Genomic DNA, 22,107 nt, shown 5'->3' on the forward strand with positions numbered 1-22,107 from the left:
GTTCAGTATCATCAGATGCAGTATGCTGTTAGAATCAGAGGCTTAAAAGAAAATATTAAAGAAGACCTAAAGCAGCTGATTTCTGAGGCTCTGGAAGCAGTATTGGGTCAGCCAGCATCTGAAATAAAGGGATGCATGGATAAAGTCTTTTGTGTAAATTCATGGATTGCTAGACAGAGAAAGCTACCTAGAGATGTGGTGGTTTATTTTGCAAAGAGAGAAATTAGAGATGAAGTTATTCAAGCTGCCTATGATACTAAAGTAGTGGTTGCTGACCAAGAAGTTTTGGTTTTAAAGGAAATTCCTCCAAAGATTTTAAGGAGAAGGAAGGACTTTGCATTTCTTGTGCAGGAACTTAAGCAACGTGATATAAGGTTCAGATGGGAGATTCCAGTTGGATTGGTGGCGATGCATGAAGGTAAAAGATACCGTCTGGTTACTGTGACACAGGCGCGTGATTTCTACAATAATGTTTTAAAAGCAACCCCACTATCACTTCTGGAAGCTGCAAAGGGATCTGGAGAAGGAAAACCTCAAGAGGCCGAAGATGGACAGACAGAGGAGAATGGTGCTGGAGGGGATCAAACTATAACTTCGTTGGCTGATGCTGGAGAGCAGAGGGTGACGCGTGCTGCTTTAAAAAGAGCAAAACAAATAAAAGAACAAGACCAGCAGAAGTTTATGGAACTTTCAAAGCGTACTTACAGCGAGGCAGTGGGAGGAGCGCGGCCCAAAGGAGACAGAGGGGCTATTAAAGATGTGCTCCAACAACTTCGGGATGACAAGCATGGCGACTAAATTTCTAACCTGCAACGTTAATGGACTAAATTCGCCTCAGAAGAGAAAGAAAGTTTTTCAATATTTAAAACAATTTAAGATTGATGTTATATGCTTGCAAGAAACGCATATTAGGGCTATGGACCAAAAGTTTTTATTGAACTCAAGGTTGGGCACGCAATTTGTCGCCTCTGCAATGAATAAGAAAAACGGAGTGGTTGTCTATGTTAAAAGTGCTTTAACAGCGGACTTAATTGAAGCAGATAAGCATGGAAGATACGTTATGATAGATTTGTTGCTAGAAGGCAAAAAAACGCTTTTAGTTGGACTGTATGCTCCTAATCAACAACAACAACAAGCTGACTTTTTTAGTTTACTTCATACAAAGCTTACTCAGTTGGATTACAAATCGTTTATTTTTATGGGGGACTGGAATGGTGTTTTGGATGTACAGATGGATAAGGCTGGTTTTTTTAAGCGTGTTCCGTGTCATGCCAGATTGCCTAAATCTTTTTTTGAAATGAAGGATGATTTGGAACTGCGAGACATTTGGCGTGACACACACCCGCAGGAAAAGGATTATACTTTTTTTTCTGATAGACATCAATCTTTTTCCAGGATTGACTTCATTTTGTTGACTAACGATTTTTTTTCTAGGATTAAGAAGGTAAAGATCTGTGCAAGAGCTATTTCTGACCATAGTCCAGTATGGTTAGAGATCAATAAGGACAATAGAGATAGGCGCTTGTGGTGCGTAAATGAGAACTTGTTTAGGAATGAGAAAAATGTGGAAGAATGTAAACAGCGGATGAAGGATTTTTTTGAAATTAACATGAATAAGGATGGTTTGGGTATGGTATGGACATGGTTTGGGATGCTAGCAAGGCCTATATGAGAGGGGTGTTGATATATATGAATAATAAACACAGACGTACTTTGGAAGCTAGAAGGAAAGAATTGGAGAATGAAATTAAGGAAAAAGAGAAGGCCTTGATTCTGAATCCATTGGATGTGAAGACTAAGGAGGTTATTAAGCTATTAAGAGGACAATTTGATAAATTAATGGCTGACCAGGTGGCAACCAATTTGCGGTTTGCCAGGCATAATACTTTTTGCAATGCTAATAAGCCAGGTAGATGGCTAGCTTACAGACTAAGGAAAAAGCAAAGGGCTTCTAATATAGACAAAATTGAACATAAGGGAAAGGTTGTGTTTCAACAGGATCTTATTAAGGAAGCCTTTGTGGATTTTTATTCTAAATTATATGCTAAGGAGAAGATAAATGAAAAAGACATTGATGTATATTTGGAGAATGCTAGCATCCCGGTTCTTACGCAAGTACAAAAAGAGGAGATTAATCAATTGATTACAGAAGAAGAAATTCTTATAGCAATTAAGGAGTTGAAGGTGGATAAAGCGCCAGGTACAGATGGTCTGACTGCGGCTTACTACAAAAATTTACAATTAGAGTTGATAAAACCGTTAAAGGAACTGTTCCAGATAATCCAGAGAGGGGGAAAGGTGCCTCCGTCTTGGAGAACTGCTTTTATTTCTTTGATTCCGAAGGAAGACCAAGATGTTACTCAAGTAAAAAACTACAGACCGATATCACTTTTAAATACAGATTACAAGATATTTGCTAAGGTGTTAGCTAATAGATTGATGAGGGTTCTGCAACAGGTGATTCATGGGGATCAAACTGGGTTTATTAGTGGTAGGCAAATGAAAAATAACGTGAGGCATATAGTTGATGTGTTGGAATTTTTGGAAAGGAACAACCAGATCCCTGCGGCGCTAATTTTTTTAGATGCTGAGAAAGCCTTTGATCAATTGAACTGGCAATTTTTGATGAAAGTTTTAGATAAAATGAATTTTGGGGATAAATTTTTGCAACCAATTAGGGCATTATATCAAAAACAAACAGCCCAAATAATAGTTAATAATAGTTTGACAGAAGCATGTAATATTGAGAAGGGTACAAGGCAAGGGTGCCCGTTATCGCCTTTGTTATTTGTGTTAACATTGGAGATATTATTGGTTAAAATACGGAACTCGGAAAGAATTAAGGGTATACAAATTAGAGATCAGGATTATAGATTGAGAGCGTTCGCAGACGATCTGGTTGTTACAGTGACCCAGCCGGAGAGCTCTGTTGTGGACCTGATGGAGATAATAATGCAATATGGGAAGGTTTCTGGATTTAAAGTTAATGTACAAAAAACTAAAATTTTGGCTAAAAACATGACAGCATCGCAAAAGGCCCTTTTAGAAGGGTTAACTGGATTTGAGATTGTTAAAAGGGTCAAATATTTGGGGGTGCTTTTGTCGCCCTCTAATACAAAATTATATAAAAATAATTATGAAAAATTATGGGGAAAAATTCAAAAAGAAATGGAGAGTTGGGAAAAACTGCAATTGTCTTTGTTGGGGCGAATCGCAGCAGTGAAAATGAATGTCCTGCCTAAATTTTTATTTTTATTTCAAATGATACCGGTTCTTAAGAAAGATTCTAATTTGGAGGAATGGCAGCGAGGTATCAATAAATTTGTCTGGGCAGGGAAAAGGCCACGAGTTAAACTTAAGATTATGCAGGATACTCGTGAAAGAGGTGGTCTTAAAATGCCTAATCTTAAATTATATTATGAAGCTGCTGCGTTAGCAGGTATAAGTGATTGGATTAATTTGACACAAGAGAGATTATTAAATCTTGAGGGCCACGATTTGCTGTTTGGCTGGCATGCATATTTGTTGTATGATAAGAAGGTAGATAATGTGTTTAGAGTGCATATTTTAAGACAGGCATTGCTGAGAGTTTGGAGGAAGTATAGACATGTTAGACTGTAAGATACCTTTATGGGCAATTCCAAAACACGCAATAGAAAATATAAATGTTGGTTTTAAACATGATGTGACTACGTATAAGGAGATTTTAAGCTTGGAAAGAAATGTCTGGTGTTTGAAACCATATAGCCTCTTGCGAGATGAAGAGATTGTTCAAACTTGGTTTCAATATATTCAGCTACGGGCCAGGTGGAAAGAAGACCAGAAAATTGGCTTTACAATGACTGATGAAAATCTGATAAAGCAAATTAGAAATCAGGGACCAGCACATATTAAACGGATATATCTTGCATTGATAGAGATTGATTCAGAAACAGAACTTGATAAGGACTGTATGATAAAATGGGCCCAAAACATCCAAGAAGTTATTACAATGGACACGTGGGAAAAGATTTGGGTGAGGAACGTAAAATTTACACAAGCTCAAAATCTAAGAGAGAACTTTTATAAAATGTTTTATAGATGGCATTTAGATCCTAAAAAGCTTGCAAGTATGTACCCGAATTATCAGCCAAAATGCTGGAGGTGTGGCGATGAAGATTCAACATATTTTCACATATGGTGCACTTACAAAAAGGTTAAGGCCTTTTGGATAAAAATTTGGTGGAATATGCAGAAGATTTTCAAGCAAAGGATAAAGTTTTGTCCGCAACTTTTTTTGTTGGGAATAATTACAGATGTTACGGTTGTGGACACTAAGCTGATGTTGAATTTAATTACGGCAGCAAGACTCTTAATAGGTCAGTATTGGAAGAAGGAGGAACTGCCGACCTTAGAAGAATGGACTTTAAAGGTTTCTGACCTGGCAGAGATGGCAAAGATTTCAGCTTATTTGAAAGATCACTCGCAAGAACGTTATATTATGGAATGGAGAAAATGGATTGAGTATATCCAGAACAAATATAGGACTAAAAAGTTTCATGTAGCATTTGAATAAGTCTTCCTTTTCTTTTCTTTTTTCCCCCCTTTTTTATATATATATTTAATATTAATAGTGTTTGTATTATCCTATATGAGCCAGAGAGTGATAGATTTTAGAGTTTATGGTTGTTAGCATATGGATGTTTATGATTGTTTTTTTTGTTTTTATACCTTGTACTTAGCTCTGGGAAGTCGGGGGGGGGAGGGGGAGAGGGGTAGGGAGGGAGGGAGAAGGGAGGGGGAGGGGGGACTGTTAAAGATAAAATGTATATTAAAACTTTTCAATAAAAAAATAAAATAAACAAGGCATGCTTTCCCAGTTCCAGCGGTAAGCCACATACTCGCCTCGCTTCAAGGAGGCCGAATCTTTGCTAAATTAGACCTTGCCCAGGCATACGGACAGCTGCCAGTCAATGACTCAACTGCCGAGGCACAAACCATCATCACACACAGAGGGGCATTCTGAGTGTGCCGCCTGCAGTTTGGGGTAAGCGTAGTCCCAGGTTGTTCCAAAGCATCATGGAACAGACACGTAAAAACATACCCAGCGTCTGTCCATACCTTGATGATGTCCTGATTGCAGGGGAATTGGCGGCAGTCCTGGCCATTCCTGGAAAATGCCTCACCCCACATCTTAGTCCCCAGGTATACCTTTTTACCCCTTCATGGTTTACTGTCTTGTGGTTAAGGGGCTTGTGTAATTCAATGAAGCTATGAGCTATGCTGTGCAGGGCCACCCAAGACGGAAAGGTCATAGCACAGAGTTCTGACAAAACGTGATCCACTGGAGAAGGAAATGGCAACCCACTCCAGTATCTTTGCCATGAAAACCCTATGGACAGTACCAAAAGGCAAAACGATATGACGCTGGAAGATGAGCCCCTCAGGTCAGAAGGTGTCCAACATGCTACTGGGGAAGAGCAGAGGGCTAGTACTAGTCATGCCAGAAAGAATGAAGCGACTGGGCCAAAGCCAAAAGGACGCTCAGCTGTGGATGTGTCTGGTGGTGAAAGGAAAGTCCGATTCTGTAAAGATTTTTTCTCCATAGGAACCTGGAATGTAAGATCCATGAATCAAGGCAAGCTGGACGTGGTCAAACAAGAGATGACAAGACTGAACATTGACATCTTAGGTATCAGCGAACTAAAATGGACAGGAATGGGTGAATTTAATTCAGATGACCATCAGGTATCCTACTGTGGGCAAGAATCCCTCAGAAGAAATGGAGTAGCCTTCATAGTCAATAAAAGAGTAAAAAAAGCAATACTGGGATACAATCCTCAAAATGACAGAATGATCTCAGTTCGAATCCAAGACAAACTATTCAATATCACAGTAGTCCAAGTCTATGCCCCAACCACCAGTGCTGAAGAGGATGAAATTGACTGGTTCTATAAAGCCAAAGAGGCAGAGGAACTAGAGATCAAATTGCCAACATATGCTGGATCATGGAGAAAGCTAGAGAGTTCCAGAAAAACATCTACTTCTGCTTCATTGGCTATGCTAAAGCCTTTGCTTGTGTGGATCATAACAAACTGTGGCCAGTCCTTAAAGAGATGGGTGTACCAGACCATCTTATTTGTCTCTTGAGAAACCTATATGCAGGCCAAGAAGCAACAGTGAGAACTGGACACAGAACCACTGATTGGTTCAAAATTGGGAAAGGAGTCCGGCAAGGCTGTATACTGTCACCCTGCCTATTTAACTTATATGCAGAGCACATCATGAGAAAGGCAGGGCTAGATGAATCAAAAGTTGGAATTAAGATTGCCAGGAGAAATATCAAACACCTAGGATACTGTATGCAGATGATACCACTCTAATGGCAGAAAGTAAAGAGGAACTAAAGAGCCTCTTGTTGTGAGTGAAGAAGGAGAGTGCAAAACATGGGTTGAAATTAAACATTAAGAAAACCAAGATCATGGCATCTGGCCCTCTCAATTCCTGGCAAATAGATGGGGAAGAAATGGAGGTAGTGACAGATTTTATTTTCCTGGGCTCCAAGATCACTGCAGATGGGGACTGTAGACAAGAAATTAAAAGACGCTTGCTCCTCGGGAGGAAAGTCATGGCAAATCTAGACAGCACACTAAAAAGCAGAGACATCACCCTGTCAACAAAAGTGCATATAGTTAAGGCTATGGTCTTCCCAGTTGCAATGTATGGCAGTGAAAGTTGGACCATAAAAAAGGCTGAGTGCCAAAGAATTGAGGCCTTTGAATTATGGTGCTGGAGAACACTCCTGTGATTCCCTTGGACTGCAAGGCGATCAAACCATTCAGTCCTAGAGGAGATCAACCCTGACTGCTCTGTAGAAGACCACATCCTGAAGCTAAAACTCAAAAACTTTGGCCACCTAACGAGAAGGAAGGACTCACTGGAGAAGAGCATAATGCTTGGAAAGATTGAGGGCAATAGAAGAAGGGGATGACAGAGAATGAGGTGGCTGGATGGAGTCACTGAAGCAGTAGGCACGAACCTAAATGGACTCCAGAAGATGGTAGAGGACAGGAAGGCCTGGAGGAATGTTGTCCATAGGGTCGCGATGGGTCAGACATGACTTCACAACTAACAACAACAATGCCTTGTTAAGTGGAGCGGGATGCTCTCCTCCCGAGCAATTGAGCCTGCCTCTGTTGTTCTTTAATTCTCTCTGCTCTCCTTGGTCTAGGATTGGGGGGGCTTGCTCCTCACCTGCACTATGCCTTTCCTGTTCCGAACCTGAAGGGCCCTGGCCTGCCTCAGCCTGTTCTTCCGTACAGTCCTCCAAAACCACAGAAACCCCCTCCTGGGCCTCAACGAAGCACTCCATATCTTCCTCAGAGTCAGGCTCAGATGGAGGCATGACAGCCAAATTCCAATCTTTCCTAAACACCAACATCATATGGCCGCAACCTCTGCTCCCTCCCATCCCGCTCCCAACCATCAGGCCAAGCGAATGGTGAGGTCCACCAAGGAATCACTCAAGTGGATGACAATGGGAGATTGGAATCACCACCTTGCAAATTTTCTCCTGTGCCAGCACACGACTCCTAGCACTGCAATGGGTCGCATCCCTACAGAACTAAGGTGGGGCCGCAGGCTCACAATGAAGCTTGAACAATTCTACCCAAACAGGACAGCAGCAGAAACAGCTCAACCAAAGCTTCCCAGGAACCTAGGACCTAGAGTGACTAAAGTAACGGGGCCATTGTCTTACGAGGTAGCTCTGGAAAATGGTCACGTGGTCAGATGCCACATTGACCAGTTATGGCATCATCAGGCTGGGCCATTCCTGGGAGGGAGGAATTCAGACACACTGAGTGACTATGTTTTTCTGAATCTGCCCACATTTGCCAGGGCCGGCTCCGCAGAAACAGAGGCACCACAGGTTGGAGAACCACCTCTTCTATCAGATGACCTAAATGGCTATCACATCATGGGTCAATTAGAGACGGATGATCATACAGTAGAACAGGACTCCCAAATGACATTACGGCAGTCCGTCCAAATCCGCAGTCCCCCTGTCTACCTTAAGGACGATGTGCACTTATCGTTTTTTTAAAATAAATCTTTATTTACATTTCGTGTTGAAAACACACCATACACCAACAAAGACCAAAAAAACCCCATTTACAATATACAGAAAACGAAGAAATCAAAAAATTGAAAACCATTTCAAAAATTTCAAATTAAATCTACTTCTAAACTGACAATTGTATTCCACTCATTAAATCTCTTATAACTATCCAACTCCAAAGCTTATTCATTAACAAAAACTATATCATTTCATTTTGGACCAACCTCCAAGCCACCCTCATTTCTTTAATCTTTTATCCATCCAAATATACCATTCATTCCGTGATAGAAATGCTGGTGTCTCTTCTTTACCCTTCAACTTCTTGGTCAATGTATCTGCTTCTGCACAATCAAGTATTCTCTTAAGTATAGCTTCATCCGGCGGAGTATGATTTGCCTTCCAAAATTGAGCATACCCCATCCTCGCTGCCATTAAGATATGTAAAACTAAATACCATATTCCCCTCTTAATATTTCCAAGTCTGAAGCCAAGCAGATATGTCTCTGGTTTAAGATCAACTAAACACCCTCTAAGTTCCTCTATCCGTTTTTGAATCCTCATCCAATATCTAACCACTTAGATGGGAGATGCCATCTATAAAGCATTTTGTATATGTTCTCCTTATATGACGTGGAAACCACCAGCCTCATATTAATTCACCAAATCTCTTCCCATTTCTCAAGTGGAAGTGCATAACCAAAATTCTTCCCCCAGGCAATCATCGCGTCTTTTACCACCTCCTCCCCTACTACCCTGGTTAGCAAAAATGTATAGCACTTAGATATCATCCCTTTCTCCGGACCCAGCAGAATCTTATCTAATTCCTGCAGGTTCAGATAAATACCCCTTCCTTCCTTATCCTTCTTATACCTTGACTGAATCTGCAAGTAGGCCCACCACTCCAGTTGTAACCCTTGCTGAGCCAGATCTTGTCGCGTTTTGAGTTCTCCCCCGCTATCTAAAAGTTCTTTGTAAGTTGGTCTTCTTCCCTTCTTGAGTATGGTCGGATGGGTCAAAGCTTCCAAGGTTGATAACCATCACGGAATTTGCACATAGTACTTGGCCCTTATCTTATCCCAATTCCGAATCAGTATATCCCTTATGTAATGACGAGTAAACTGTTTGCTTGGAGGAGTACCTTCCCGCCAGAGGGCAGCATGCCATCCCTGCAACAAATCGAATCCTTCCAAACTCAACAATCGATTATTCCTTAAACTTATCCATTCCTTGCCCCAAACTAAAAGGGCAGCCTGATAGTAAAGTTCCCAATTCGGCAGGCCAAGACCCCCTCTTTCCTTAATTTCTTGCATCATTCTTTTTCCAATCCTGGGCCGTGTCCCCTGCCATATGAATCTAGAAACTACCCCCTCTAACTCTTTAAAAAATGTCATCGAAAGTTTAACTGGTGCTGTCTGGAAAAGAAAATTCCATTTCGGCAAAATATAAGATTTCACCGTGGCTACCCTTCCTAATAATGACAACTGTATCCTACCCCATTTTCCCAAGTCCATTTTTGTTTGTATCAGCAATTTAAACTGTAATTTGTTTAAATCAGTAATTTATTACGATTTTAAACCCTGTAATGTCCTCTAACATCTGTTTACTTCTATTCGAAAGATTTTTCGTTAATATATTCGTCTTATGTTTATTTACTTGTAGACCAGCCACATTTCCAAATTCCTCAATCCTTTTTAGTAACTCCGTGCTGGATTCCAGAGGGTTTTCCAAAACAAAGACCATATTACCTGCAAACGCCTGCAGTTTATAAATTTGGTCTCTTATCTGAAGCCCAGTAATGTCCTCATCTTTCCTTATTATTCTCAATAGGGGTTCTAAAGTTAAAATAAATAAAAGTGGGGAGAGTGGACAACCCTGCCTAGTGCCCTGACAGATAGCAAATTTGTCAGTTAAATTCCCATTTATCAACAATCTCGCAACGAAGCTTGACCAATTCCACCCAAACAGGACAGCAGTAGAAATAGCTCAACCAAAGCTTCCCAGGAACCTAGGACCTAGAGTGACTAAAGTAATGGGGCCATTGTCTTACGAGTCCCTCTGGGAGAAGGGCGGTATAAAAATCTCAATAAATTAATTAAATTAAATTAAAATGGTCACGTGCTCAGATGCCACATTGACCAGTTACGGCACCGTCAGGCTGGGCCAATCCTGGGAGAGGAGTTAGGGGGGAATTCAGACACACTGAGTGACTATGTTTTTCTGAATCTGCCCACATTTGCCAGGGCCGGCTCCGCAGAAACAGAGGCACCACAGGTTGGAAAACCACCTCTTCCATCAGATGACCTAAATGGCCATCACGTCATGGGTCAATTAGAGATGGATGATCGTACAGTAGAACAGGACTCCCAAATGACATTATGGCACTCCGCCCAAATCCGCAGTCCCCCTGTCTACCTTAAGGACTATGCATTTATCAAGCAAAGGATAACAACTATCCTTTGGGGGCGGGGTGTTATATATTAAGTACTAATGTTAATGTGTTGTGAAGTAACATATCTCCAACTGCTTTGGAGGGAAACTTCAAGAATTTAAGTTTCGGTGGGAGCGAAATAACTTTGCGATTGGCTGATGCCCTAGAGGTGGAAAGTATAAACTGCAGGCATTTGCCAGTTTTAACTCAGTTCTGTTCTTACTTAATAAACACCGTTGTACCATACTGGTCTGGTCATTGCCTACGAAACCTACTACACAATAGGAATCATGGTAAAATGACATCACAATCAGAAAGAACTCTCAGCTTGCAGTGGCCTTCTCCTGCAGCCATATTGAAAGGCATCCATATTGAAAGGCATCCTTTACTGACAAAGAGAGGATGTCCAGAATGAGATGGACTGCCATATCTATTACCCAACTATTTTTAGTTGGGATCCTTCTGCTGTATTTTAAAAGGCTGGGAGGAGAAAAAGATCATGATCTTGGAAAAAAACCAAAGGGAGAAGATTTATTTCTTAGATTCCTAATAAAGAGGCGACAATTTAAAGAAAATGTTGGAAAAGGTACAGGAGAGCAAGTAAAACCGGTTCCATATAGAATGGTGGAACAATGGTGGAAGCCTGTAGGACGGAAAGGGCCTATGGAGTTTAACAGGCAGCCAGAAGTATCTGCTAAAGGAAAAAATAAGAGACAATATAGAGAAAAATTATGAGATCCAAAAGAAAGTGGCTACGGAAACTTTTGTGGCTTCTGATGACACCAGCCAGAGGAATGAAAGCCCTCTGGAAAAATTAAGGAGCCATCACAAAACTGGAGCAAAAGATCGTGAGCTTGGAAAAAAACCAAAGGGAGAAGATTTATTTCTTAGATTCCTAATAAAGAGGCGACAATTTAAAGAAAATGTTGGAAAAGGTACAGGAGAGCAAGTAAAACCGGTTCCATATAGAATGGTGGAACAATGGTGGAAGCCTGTAGGACGGAAAGGGCCTATGGAGTTTAACAGGCAGCCAGAAGTATCTGCTAAAGGGAAAATAAGAGACAATATAGAGAAAAATTATGAGATCCAAAAGAAAGTGGCTACGGAAACTTTTGTGGCTTCTGATGACACCAGCCAGAGGAATGAAAGCCCTCTGGAAAAATTAAGGAGCCATCACAAAACTGGAGCAAAAGATCGTGATCTTGGAAAAAATCCAAAGGGAGAAGATTTATTTCTTTGATTCCTAATAAAGAGGCGACAATTTAAAGAAAATGTTGGAAAAGGTACAGGAGAGCAAGTAAAACCGGTTCCATATAGAATGGTGGAACAATGGTGGAAGCCTGTAGGACGGAAAGGGCCTATGGAGTTTAACAGGCAGCCAGAAGTATCTGCTAAAGGAAAAATAAGAGACAATATAGAGAAAAATTATGAGATCCAAAAGAAAGTGGCTACGGAAACTTTTGTGGCTTCTGATGACACCAGCCAGAGGAATGAAAGCCCTCTGGAAAAATTAAGGAGCCATCACAAAACTGGAGCAAAAGATCGTGAGCTTGGAAAAAATCCAAAGGGAGAAGATTTATTTCTTAGATTCCTAATAAAGAGGCGACAATTTAAAGAAAATGTTGGAAAAGGTACAGGAGAGCAAGTAAAACCGGTTCCATATAGAATGGTGGAACAATGGTGGAAGCCTGTAGGACAGAAAGGGCCTATGGAGTTTAACAGGCAGCCAGAAGTATCTGCTAAAGGAAAAATAAGAGACAATATAGAGAAAAATTATGAGATCCAAAAGAAAGTGGCTACGGAAATTTTTGTGGCTTCTGATGACACCAGCCAGAGGAATGAAAGCCCTCTGATAAAATTAAGGAGCCATCACAAAACTGGAGCAAAAGATCGTGATCTTGGAAAAAATCCAAAGGGAGAAGATTTATTTGTTAGATTCCTAACAAAAAGGCAACAGTTGAAAAAAAATGTTGGAAAAGGTACAGAAGAGCAAGTAAAACCGGTCCCATATACAATGGGACTTGCTCAAGCCTCAGTTCATTCATTACAGAAGCGCTCCATTTTACATCTTCCTACTGAGTTGTCTCCTTTGACGTCATCTACTGTAGCGGATGATGGTGGTGAAGAAGAGGCTGGTAAAGTCATCTTTATTTTGAAATCTGGCAACATATCAGCACAGCCCAGACATGGAAACCATCATGTAATCCAGAAGACAATAGAGCAAATTGTGAAGAAGGAACTTGAATCTCATGATTCAAGAATGGAAAATCTTCTCAGAAATTTGATGATTGGAGGAAGCAACTCCAGAAGGCCTACTGATAAGTTGAAAAGTTTGGATGAGAAAACGTTATCTAATGAAGCGCCTTTGGAACATCAGGAAGAAACCACGTCTGCTCCCCTATTATATGATTTTTTCTCAACTACCAATAACCCTTTGCTTCAGGGAGATCTCCTTGAAGCTGCATTGCAAAAAGTCTTGGCACAGCTGATCCTCAATGAACGCATCAGGAATTTAATTTCTCACTTGATACGTTTAATTCAAGTGGACTGCAGAGAACTGAGTACGAGGAGCACTTGTGGTTTTCTCATCGCTAAGATAGGTCTATTAATTAAATTATATAGTAAGAGAAAATACAATCAGGAGGCATCTGCTATCTTCAAATCCTCCTTGTTAAAGGGTAAAAATGTAAAGAATATAACTACAGCAAGCTCTAGAAAATTGGAGAAACCTTCTGATGAGGTAAAAGCAACCTAGATAAATAGTCCTAAGAACCGCCCAAATAGGAGTATTACAAGATTTGGTTACCTAGATGTGTCCCTTTTTTCCCAGGAGACCAAATTGATGTAAACGAATTGCCTTTCATTTATGAAAGACAATTATGGTTTTTTGAGTAAAAGCCTTGTTAGACTGTTTATAATAATGTGCAGGTGCAAAGACTCCATTTCTACCTAATTCCCATATCTGTATACTAGGATACGTTTCATGTGTATTGATGTAAGGTTCTTACAAATTGTGATCAGCATCTCTGGGAGAGTGATGTTTAGCACAAAGCTAAAGTAATTGAAGCATGAAAGCAAATAAAAACAGAATGAGGTTCATCAGAATTAAAAGAGAAATTTCAGATATGATAATTTTAGGAAAGCTGGATTTTACTGTTTTTAAAGGGTAGATAGACACAAAAATACTTTTTTCTGGAGAAAAGAGCTTTTATATAGATTAGAAGAACTGCAAGAGTCTGCAGGATTTGTTTCATAAAGTAGATAACTGGTCATTAAAGAAAATGATACACTGAAAAATGATATAATCAAATGTTTCCTGTATTAAGTTGATGACGATGATGATGATTGCAATGATATATCATTGTCTCTGGTCTGATTTATCAACTTAATTTCTCCTTTTAAATTTTGGCATGCCATTCTAAAGGAGCAAAATATATATTATAAGAAATATCTAAATATTTTAATGCTAAATTTTGAAATTTCCTAAACAGCAAATGAAAATGAATTTGGATAATAGTATATAGTACATATTATTTATTTTCACATAATACTAAATAAGATTTGCTGTAATATTTCTAATACATCTAATACATGTATAGATCTATACATCGTATTGCACATAAAGAGAGTAATCGTCACTTGTTTACTTAATTACTTTTTAAAAATTTTTTTAACTTTAGACATGTTGTATCTTCCATGTCCTAGCAGCAATAATATTTTCCCCATTTATATTTATAGAAGTACTATATTGAGCATTTGTCAGTGATTTATGAGGATTTTTATTAATGTTTTATAAATTTATTTTTATATATGTTTCCCATTTTTACTGTAATCTTATAATTCCAAAGTGGTTTATTATGAGCATGCATTTATAAGACTGTGCCTATGGGTTTTCCTTATTACATTTTTTAAAAAATCCAATGGGTATTTTTAGGTTTTGAGGGGCTAATACAGTAGATGATTTGGCACACAGACTTCAGAATTTTCCATTTGTCTGGTATTCAGCAGACAAGATGGATGGTGAAAAGGTTGTCAGGGAAAGTTACAAGACTGCATGGAGGGGAACAAGATTTCGGAAACTTGCCTTTGTCTTGCCTTGATTTCACCATGAAATGGTAAGGGCCTCCAGTATGGCAAAGTATAAACCAATAATAAACCAGGATTCTTAGCTCAAGATAATAATAATAATAATTAGACATGGTATGGCTTAGTAAACTAACTTCAAGATATGGGTTTAGATTATAGTTGTTCAAATCTTATTAGATATGAGCTAAGACATTCAAATTAAGCAAATTCTAGTTTAGCATTATATGAGAATGAAGTTGTTCTAAAACGGTCTGATACATACCGATGAGTACAAGCTGCCCTTTATGTCATTAATTGGGATGGAGTAGATGTTGAAATATTAGAAGGTCCATCTTCCACTTTATTTCTCTTGGTTTATCTTTGCAGATACCAAAGGAGGGAATTTCTCAATATGGGCATGGCATCAATTGGCCGTTGGCTGTCTCAGTGACAACAGTGATGGTGGTCATTATTGCAGTAATTTGTTTGATTGAGGTAAGATAAAGTATTTTTCTAGAGATCCTTATATTAATTTATGTACCCACTATATCTCAAAGTCCAGTAATAAAAAGATAAACATCCCCAAAGTCTCAATATACTGCTTTAGTGAAGAGCTAGTGTGGGACTGATTTTTGTAAAATTATTGATGGGGGCAAATAGGGTAACTAAACAGGTGTATTAAGCTTGGATTCATTCCACCTCCAATTCTGATAGGGAACATCTGGCTGGTGGGCTTGATGTGGTCTATAAGACCTTCTTTTGAGGCTTACCAAGATCATGTTGGAGGCTTTAGTCCTTTTTACAGATGAAGAAAAGGAAGAGTTTCTTATTGGGAAGCAGAGAAAAAAACCCATAGTTCCCTGTGTCAGTCATTGTTTCTTTTTCCTCACTGTGAAAAATCTTGTACATTTATCCCTCACAACCACACCTCTCTTTTTGGATTAAACAGATCTGTTCTCATCGCTCTGCAAAAAGAATGGAAGGAACCCCTCAGGAAAAACGGTAACTCTTCCCTGGAGATACTTAGTTATTTGCAACTCTCTACTCTGAAAATCCTCTTCATGAGGACCAGTCTCAAGATTAGGTGCCAATGCACCTGAGTTTCACTCTTAAAAAGCGAATTTTATTTTACAAGATGCTGCATTTAAAAGTTGAAAACACTGAACACATCACTAAAAAATTTTTTTTTTGCTGGCTGAATTTGTATGTTTAGCATTGGCTTCCTGCTACATTCCTCAACTGGACCCATATCCTTTGTTCCCTAAAACAGTCCTCTTGGAAACTTCAAATTATTTTCAATACTGAACAAATATTAAACGTGAAATTGCCTGGAGGATATCCATGCTAACGAAGCCAAAAATAAGTAAAACTCTAAAGAGATACGTGGTTACCTGCAACATGTGCTCTTATAATTCTAGAGACAATCGCAGGTGTGTGTTTCAGCATAAGAAGCAAAAAAGCGTCCTATGGCTTGCACATTGGTTGTACATGCACAGAAGAGTCTTGTGAATGAAAAGGCCTTTTGAATCCATTTTGAGAAACAGCAATATATATAATAAGAGTTTGTATACTCCTCCAATACAGAAATGTATGCCATATTTGGTTTGAACTTTGTTAAAAGGGTTTTATCTAGCCTAAGAACTCACTATTTTACTCTTTAATTGTTTCTTTAAGGACATTTCTGGGTAGAAACAAGAAATCTATACCTGAAAACAAGGTATGTAAATGCAGAAGCAACCACTGGTGGTCTGGCTATTCAATTTTCTTATTGGATCTGAAAAACATGGCTCCATATACCCATAAATATTACAAATGTGGCTTAGGCAAGCTTCAATTACCAAGTCTTAATAATAAAAATACAAATTAAAGTGTAACTGGATGGTGGATTTTTTAAAAATTTTGTAATCTTCCTAGAATCACTTATCAGTGAGTTGGACAGTTACATAAACTTATATATATATATATAATCCTATCATTTTTGAAGTATATTAAACTCAGTGAGACTTACATTTGAGTAAATATGCTTTTTTTGCCTTTTGGTACTGTCCATGGGGAAGTAATGGAGGTAGTGACAGATTTTATTTTCCTGGGCTCCAAGATCACCGCAGACAGGGACTGCAGCCAAGAAATTAAAAGACGTTTGCTCCTGGGGTGGAAAGCCATGGCAAATCTAGCCAGCACACTAAAAAGCAGAGACATCACCCTGCCAACAAAAGTGCATATAGTTATGGCTATGGTCTTCCCAGTTGCAATATATGGCTGTGAAAGTTGGACCATAAGAAAGGCTGAGCACCAAAGAATTGAAGCCTTTGAACTATGGTGCTGGAGAAGATTCCTGCAAGTCCCTTGGACTGAAAGGCATTCAGACCAGTCAGTCTTAGAGGAGATCAACCCTGACTGCTCTTTAGAAGGCCAGATCCTGAAGTTGAAACTCAAATACTTTGGCCACCTAATGAGAAGGAAGGACTCACTGGAGAAGAGCCTAATGCTGGGAAAGATTGAGGGCAATAGAAGAAGGGGACGACAGAGAATGAGGTGGCTGGATGGAGTCACTGAAGCAGTAGGCGTGAGCTTAAATGGACTCTGAAGATGGTACAGAACAGGAAGGCCTGGAGGAACGCTGTCCATGGGATTGTGATGGGTCAGACATGACTTCACAACTAACAACAACAACAACAAAGCATTCTTAAGCAAGGGTAATGTTCTGCCAAGAGTAAGGACATAAAAGCGAATCAAAAAGATGGCACTGAAATGTGCAGATTGAATAGGTAATTTGCAGGTCTAAATGGCTTCCGAGAAGGAAAGCTGGCTAAAAAGACTGCAATAATTCAGTTGGCTACAATTTTTACTTTCCATTTTGACATAAAATCAAGGAGAAGCTTGAGCCGTATTTATATCCATGAAGAAATGTCTCCAATTGTTCTGTTACACATTGTATATTAATTTGTACCAAATCCTCGCATAATAGTTTCCTTCTCTAAGATGTCTATTGTATCTTTTCTTCTTGAAGTGTCTTGAGCCCAGCCTGTCCTACACCTGTGATTTCTAGATGACTGACAGTTTGAAATGCCCAAATATATACTCTGGTATTTAGAAAAAAGCAGTGTTTTGAACCATTTTTGGTAGACATTTTTATGACATAGTTCAAATGACCAGAAAATTATTTATGGAATAAATCACAATGGCTGGATTCAAAAAACATGAAGGGAAAATCTGACTTAAATTGAGCCAAATATGTAAACCAGATCTTACAGTTTTATGTATTTTGTGTATTTATCATTATTCCTATGGGATCTTTTCAGAAGAAAAGTTTTGCTACAATCATTTGTGACATTAAATATACCAAAATTAACAGATTATGGTTTGTGGAGGTTTTGTGCATTGCAACTAACTTTTCCAGCTTTTTCAAACCAGTAATTTGGGAGACAGCTTGCATGAAGCAAGAATGGTCTTTTGTAAGGATCCCATAGAAATAGTGGTGATGCACACAAATCACTTGTTGTATCGACCATATGAATTGATAAAAGCCTTGTTCCCGTACAATATTAAGCCATACATTTATTTCATAGATTATAATTAAACCCAAATTAAATAACATTATTAAGTATAAAAACACTTGGAAAGTTTAGGATTCTTAGTACTGGAGAAATTTTTTTAACTGCTGCTACTAACTACTAATGTTATTGGCTACTAACACTAATTAGCAGAAGTACAAAATATATTCCAGGATTCTCTATCATAGATAAAGAGGGACCTAAAACAGGTGATGTAATTAAGAGTTCACAGTTAAACAACCTTCTCTTCTCGCAAGAGGCTATATGACTTCAAACACCAGACATTTCTTTCCAAAGTTAGGATCTCCTTGTACGTAATCACATCATGTTTGAAGCCAGCATGTATATTTTCTATTGCGTGTTTTGGAATTGCCCACAATGGTATCTTGCAACTCAACTTATGTCTATACTTCTTCCAAACTCTCAGCAATGCCTGTCTTAAAATATGCACCCTAAACACATTGTCTACCTTCTTATCATACAACAAATATGCATGCCAGCCAAACCACAAATCATGGCCCTCAAGATTTAATAACCTCCCTTGCGTCGAATTAATCCAATCACTTATTCCTACCAATGCAGCAGCTTCATAGTATAATTTAAAATTAGGCAATTTAAGACCACCTCTCTCACGAGTATCCTGCATAATCTTAAGTTTAACTCGTGGTTTTTTCCCTGCCCACACAAATTTATTGATACCACGCTGCCATTCCTCCAAATTAGAATCTTTCTTAAGAATCGGTATCATTTGAAACAAAAATAAAAATTTGGGCAGGACATTCATTTTCACTGCTGCAATCCGTCCCAACAAAGACAATTGCAATTTTTGCCAACTCTCCAATTCTTTTTGAATTTTCCCCCATAGTTTTTCATAATTATTTTTATATAGCTTTGTATTAGAGGGCGACAAAATCACCCCCAAATATTTAACCCTCTTAACAATCTCAAATCCAGTTAATCCTTCTAAGAGAGCCTTCTGTGAAACTGTCATATTTCTAGCCAAAATTTTAGTTTTCTGTGTATTTACCTTAAATCCAGAAACCTTCCCATATTGTGTTATTATCTCCATCAGGTCCACAACAGAGTTCTCTGGCTGGGTCACTGTAACAACCAGATCATCTGCAAATGCTCTCAATCTATAGTCCTGATCTCCAACTTGTATCCCCTTAATTTTTTCCGAAGTCCGAATCTTAACCAATAGTATCTCTAATGTTAACACAAATAACAAGGGCGATAACGGACACCCTTGCCTTGTGCCCTTCTCAATGTTACATGCTGCTGTCAAGCTATTGTTAACTATGATTCGGGCAGTTTGTTTTTGATATAATGCCCTAATCGGCTGTAAAAAATTTTCCCCAAAATCCATTTTATCTAAAACTTTCAACAAAAATTGCCAATTCAATTGTTCAAAATTGGTTTCAATATACTCAGCTATGGGCCAGGTGGAAAGAAGATCAGAAAAATGGTTTTACAATGACTGATGAAAATTTGATAAAGCAAGTTAGAAATCAGGGACCAGCACATATCAAACGGATATATCTTGCATTGATAGAGATTGACTCAGAGACAGAGCTTGTCAAGGATTGTATGATAAAATGGGCCCAAAATATCCAGGAAGTTATCACAATGGACATGTGGGAAAAGATTTGGGTGAGGAACGTAAAATTTACTCAAGCTCAAAATCTAAGAGAGAACTTCTACAAAATGTTTTATAGATGGCATTTAGATCCTAAAAAGCTTGCAAGTATGTATCCGAACTATCAGCCTAAATGTTGGAGGTGCGGTGATGAAGATGCAACATATTTTCACATATGGTGGACTTGCAAAAAGGTTAAGGCTTTTTGGATAAAAGTCTGGTGGAATATGCAGAAGATTTTTAAACAGAGGTTAAAGTTTTGTCCGCAATTTTTTTTGTTGGGAATAATTACAGATGCCACAGTTGTGGACACCAAGTTGATGTTGAATTTAATTACGGCAGCAAGACTTTTGATAGGCCAATATTGGAAGAAAGAGGAATTGCCGACCATAGAAGAGTGGACTTTAAAGGTTTCCGACCTGGCAGAGATGGCGAAGATTTCGGCCTATTTGAAAGATCATTCGCAAGAACGCTATATTATGGAATGGAGAAAATGGATTGAGTTTATCCAGAACAAGTATAGGGTTAAGAAGTTTTATGTAGCATTCGAATAAGTCTTCTTTCGTTTTTTTTTCTTTTTTATTCTAGTTTTTTATATATAGTTAATATTGTTAAGGTGTGTCTCATCCTATATAAGCTAGAGAGTAATGGATTTTAGATTTTATAGTGGGTAGTATATGGTTGTTTATGATTGCCTTTTTATAGATATATACCTTGTATTTAGCTCTGGGAAGTCGGGGGGGGGAGGGGGGGAAGGAGGGAGGGGAGGAGGGAGGGAGGTTGGGGGGAGGTAGGGGGGGGAGCAGGGAGGGGGAAGGAGGGTTTTTTAAAGGAAAACTGTATTTTAAAACTTTTCAATAAAAAAAAAAAGAGTTCACAGTTAAGTTTGCTCTAATTTGTTAACCACACATTCCATCAGGAAGAACCTTCACTCCAGGATCTGTAATTTGAATTTGTGATATAAATACAATGATAATGCAACACGAAAATTAATATGTCAGATTGAAGTTTTATGATCATTTTTCACATCCTTTCCTCATGCTTAGACTTCAGCATCTTCTTTGGAGAACGCTCTTTGCCTTCAGGAAACCTATCAATCTGCTGATAAACTGTGGAAAAAATGCAGCAAGGATAAATTAGATAGTGAAGAATCTTCAGAAGAGATATTTAATCGTACTAGCTTCAGGTAGTTTTCTTTCATTTTTTCCTCTTTGGCACATATTAAAAGAAAGAAACTGACAAAGCTTGATGATGATGATGATGATGATGATGATGATGATGATGATGATGATGATGATGATGATGCATTCACTCATGTCCAACTCTAGACAATTCTATGGACTAAGCCTAACCACATGTTCCTATCTTGCACTACTTGAGTTTCTGTCTGCCCTGTTTGATGTCAGCTTTGATAGAGTACGGCCACCATGTTCTTTGACAGCCTGGCTTCCTTTTACTGCTAACTCTTCGAAATGTAATTGCATTCTCCAGTGAATTCCCCTCCTGACATGATCAAAATAAGACTAGACAGGGAATAGTCCCATTCTGCAACTTAGAGAATGTCTTTATATTTTTCACTACTAAATGCTTGAGACAAATTTGGATTTGTCCAAAGTTAGATCACTGCAATGAGCTCCTTGAAGATCACTTCAAGTGCCCGTGAAGGCAACTCAAAAGCTACAACTGGTCCAAAAAGCACTGGCACATGCAGTATTGGATGTTCTAGGTTTGCCCATGTTACACCTCTGTTGTATGAACTGTGCTGGCTGCCAGCTTCCTTCTGGGTGTAATTCAAGGTGCTGTTCATTACCCTTAAATCCCTACACGGCAGGGACCAGGATATTTGTGGGATCGCTTCTCCCTGACAGTATCTGCCCATCCTACCAGATCAGATAGGGCAGGTATGCTCCATGTCCCTTCCCTGAAGTCTTGCAGTCTCTCTAGAGGGAGCTCGGAAATGTGCCTTCGCCTGTGGCTGTGCCTACCTTACAGAATACTCCCCCCCCCCAAATGATTCAGCAAGCCTTCACTCATTTAACCTTTAGGAAAGCTGTCAATACCTGGGGTTTTACCCGGATGCAGGGATGGAGAAAAGAATGTCTGAAACCAGTGGTGGAATATCTCAAGGGGATGACTGAGAATCCTGTTGTTTGTTCTCATTTTATGGTTTTATAGTTATTGGATTTATTGTTATGAACCTATGAACGACCCAGAATTTTGTTTAAGTTAGGCAGCAGCACAAATATATTTTGGAGAAGAAAACATGTGGCATTCTACAGGAATGGTTACTTTCTTCTTCCACTGAAAAAATCCTGCAATATTTCTG

This window comes from Vipera berus (assembly GCF_964194415.1).
Source record: "Vipera berus genome assembly, chromosome: Z".
Classification (NCBI taxonomy): Eukaryota; Metazoa; Chordata; class Lepidosauria; order Squamata; family Viperidae; genus Vipera; species Vipera berus.